The sequence below is a fragment of the Sciurus carolinensis genome, unplaced genomic scaffold (genome assembly GCF_902686445.1).
Source record: "Sciurus carolinensis unplaced genomic scaffold, mSciCar1.2, whole genome shotgun sequence".
Classification (NCBI taxonomy): Eukaryota; Metazoa; Chordata; class Mammalia; order Rodentia; family Sciuridae; genus Sciurus; species Sciurus carolinensis.
In genome coordinates this window covers 364105-368347 of record NW_025920150.1, presented here as the reverse complement: position 1 = coordinate 368347, position 4243 = coordinate 364105, and the positions used below count along the sequence as shown (strand labels likewise).

Sequence of the window (4243 nt, the reverse complement as noted above, 5' to 3'; positions counted from 1 at the left end):
GAGGAGTGGAATGAGGGGAAGAATAGAAGCGTAGTAGAATAGAAAATGGGGAATGGAGGGAAGAGAGGGGGAATAAACAAAGGAAAGACAGTGGAATGAATCTTAAATAGTTTTCCCAAGTACACATATGAAAACAACACAGGGAATTCCACCAGTATGTACATCCATAGGAATGGGACTCTAACTAGAATAAGATATATTCTGTGCTTTTACAAGTATAACAAAATGGATTCTGCCTCCACAAAAAACCAAAAGTAACCAATAAAAAATTGAATTTTTGACTCTAACAAGATAATATTCTCAGTTTCTATTTTGCCAGTCATTGAAGTAGAAACAGTATAGTTTTGAATACTTGCACACATAATGTATAGATGTTAAGATGAGAGAAAAGTATAATAATGCTTATTATTTTTCTCAAATATGACAGTTTACAGACAAAAATGTACAATAATGTTGAAATAAAAGGGAATACAGAAAAATTTGACAGAAATTTTGCAATGCACTTAAATTCAAAATAAAAAAATATGCATACTTACATAAGAGCCAGTTAAATGATATATTTAACAAAATACTGTTCATAATATTATCAAATATACCAATTATTCAAGATGAGTCACCACTCTAAACATAATTTTCAAAAATATTTTAAGAGGATTTAATGTAAACCATACAAACTTATACTATATTCATAGATTAGAAGAAATAACCATTGAAATCATATTTATTCCTACAAAATAAATCATATTCTGTTCAATTCCAACAAATTATGAACATCTCACCAACATTATTATTGTCTTTATCTTCAGCATGATTACCATTTTCATTTCTTTTGTACTGTATGATAATAGTTCATTTATTTTTATTCTATTCCTGATTTTGTTAAAGTTTTTTTTTTTATTTTGTTCTCCCATTAATAGGTGAAGGTTAATTTTGCTTATCAATTGATGAGGCCATGGGTTGCCCACATATGGGTTAAACATTATTATATCTGATTTCTGTGAAGATATTTTTAAATGGGATTAACACTTAAATCAGCAACCTGAATAAAGTAGATTTTTAAATAACTTAATTACCAAAATATAAAGCAAACAAACAACAACAAAAAAAAACCTACTGTTTCTTCAAGTAATCAGATCTCCTCTGACTTATTGCCTTAGAACAAGGACACTAGAATTTTCTGCTTCACAGATTCAAACGTAGACATTGACTTCTCTAGGTGTTGGATCTTCACATTTGCCTTGGATCCATACCCATGGCTCTGCTGGTCTCAGACCTTCCAATAAAGACTGGAGCTTCAGCATCAGCCCTCATGACTTCCTGCTGCTGCAGATCTCGGGACTTGTCAAATTTAATGATGACATGAATGTATATTTTAAATTTAATTCCTCATATAGACAGAATCTGATAGAAGAGATTATGTAGGTATACATGTATACATTATCTGTTCTGTTTACCTGTACAAATTGATGAAATATATTTACTGTGTATAAATATATTTACTGTGAAATATATTTACTGTGATTTCCCCTTATTATGTCAATGTAATAGATCATCAATAATTTTAAATGATATACCAACTAACATTCCTCGAATAAACATGTTTTCTTTTATATATTATTGAAATTTATTTGTGCACTCTATTATTAGTGTTTCTACAAATATATTTATGAGTTATTGGCTATAAAACCAAATGTTACCTCAAAATCAACCCTCAGTTTTCTTTCTCTTAAATCACTTTTGAAATCTTAATTTATTACCCTTATAATTTTTTTCTGGTGTTTCAAATGCATGATTTCAAGATTAATGGAAACTGCAAGATAAACTTAATATTGCATATTCTATATGCTTAGGGTGCAGAGATGAGGATACACAGACTCTTAACTCAGATGATGCTTAATTCATTTCCTAGACAACTGTGCACTATCCATTTACTTTTTTTAGTGACTTTCATCACATGATTTTTGGAAGAAGAGGGAACACATGTAGTAGTGACTCCTTTGTTTAAGTAACAGAGTGGGTATGCATGGCAATTTGCTGATGAAACTTCCATAAGACATGAGTTTATAGTGAGAATGCATGATCAAAGGGACAATTTCATAACTATGGTGTCATGTCCAACAAAAGAGGATCCAGTTACTGATATAAATAAATACAAATTTTTGTTCCTATCAGCATTATCTCAGTGCATTTCATTGAACTCTAAATATGTTGCATTGATACTGAGAAAAAGTGTGATGCATATAAATAGTAGCTTATATTTACCTAATTGCTAGGGTCAATCAATAGTTCTCATAATATCACCAAAGGCTCTCATTGTGCTTAAACTATTAAGGAGAAACAAACAAAAAATTATGCTTTACAGAACTTTCTGAGTCAACACAGTGAGTTCTGAAGACTTGAGTATGAATCTGGTGCAGGCAGCTTTCATTTGTGTTTTCAGAACTTAAATATTAAGGACAAGCTAAATTTGGTTTGTAACACAAGGAATGATTCTAAACGTGGAATTCTAGCTCCTCATTCTGACATCAGTAGTGTTTGTTGGGGAAGATTAGAAGGTTATTACCTTCTGAAAATCTTCAGAAGAAATATACAAAAGCAGCATAATTGCAATGAAACAAATTCAGAAAGTACTCTATATATTTAAGAACATTTCATATTCAATAATGAATTGATGTAAACATAATCAAATATTGAGGTGAAATACATACCGTCAAGAATATTTTTTAAATTGTGCATGATTAAGACATACAAAAACATTTATACAGATTTTATGTGGAGGGAATGCAGTTTGGCGTGGATTAGCCTCCTGACTGTCTGAGTGCACCTTCCACTTTCATCAGGAGTCAGGAGCTTTTTTAATGGGGCACACAGTAGAGAAGCAGGATAATCCCATGGAAGATGCTGATGGCAGTCAGGTGAGAGGTACAGGTGGAGAAAGCTTTGCAGAGACCATCCTTGGAAGGCATCCTGATGACAATGACAACAATGAAGACATAGGAGGCAAGGGTGATCAGGAGGCTACGTGCCTCACTAAATATAGAAATGACTAAACACACCATCTGGCTGAAGGAAGGGTCAGAGGATGAGACAGAGAGGATGGCAGAGTACTCACAGAAAAAATGATTTATGATGTTAGATCCACAATAGGACAGTCCTACCAGAGAATAGGTGAGTGTCATGGAGCAGAAACCACCCCATATGTAAGTTCCAGCCACCAGTAAGACACAGAACTTGTGAGACATAGCAACTGTGTAGAGCAGGGGTTACACATGGCCACAAACCAGTCATCATTGGTCATCACTGCCAACATGAACATTTCTGTAATCACACATGCACAGCCGAAGAAAAACAGTGTCATGCATCCACTGAAGGAGATAGTTCTGTCTTCCACAACCAAGATCTCTAACAGCTTGGGTGTAAATATGCTGGAGTAGCAAATGTCCAGAAATGAGAGGTGGCTGAGGAAAAAGTACATGGTTCTTTGCAGCTTGGAATTGTGCCTTCTCACTAGGATTATGCCCAAGTTCCCCACCAGAGTGGCTGTGTAGATGGTGAGTAACAGCAGGAAGAGAGGTGCCTGGAGGTGTGGGAATTCTGAGAATCACACCAGGATGAATGTGGACACGGAGCTCTGGTTTCTGACTTCGTGTACCATTATTCTTTTTTAAAGAAAAAATATCAGAAAATGAAATGGAGCATCAGGACATGACATGGTGGAGTGGCAGAGAATTAGGTGACATTCAGTGTGGTCCAGTGATGGTGAGGGAGTCACTTTGCAATTGTCAGTCTTTGCTTCCCTTTGAACTCAGACTTGACCACTTACTGACTATTGATTCAGAGCAAGTAGCTGCATTCTTCAGGACTGTACTTTTCTTATCTGGAATAAAAAAAGGGGCAGTGATCAGCATTGTTTTATGTTTTCTACTGGTCACACATATTGGTGAAAATGTCTTATTTTTATATTCAGAAACTTAGATTGCTTTTATTAAGCAAAACTACACTGGTCAAAAATTTTGTAGTTTCATCTCCTGCTCAAAAAAGGAAGTCTAGTGAAACCATAATCTCAATGAAGATTCTCAAAGTTGACTTGGATAGAGAATTCCTGCATGCATAGTGCATACTAAATGCCCATCCTGAGTGTCCATACACCAAGACCTGAGCTTGATGGAGCACCATTTAAAAACTGAGAATTCTGTTTCTACAAACTCAATTCGAGCTCCAAAACTGACATTCCTCCACCCTC

The 4243-nt window shown here is 34.6% G+C and overlaps 1 pseudogene; it reads right to left on the bottom strand.

Moving 5' to 3' along the window:
* Window positions 1–2855: 2855 nt before the first annotated feature.
* On the bottom strand, window positions 2856–3655 carry LOC124974465 (olfactory receptor 5D13-like; annotated as a pseudogene).
* Between the last annotated feature and the right edge of the window lie 588 nt (window positions 3656–4243).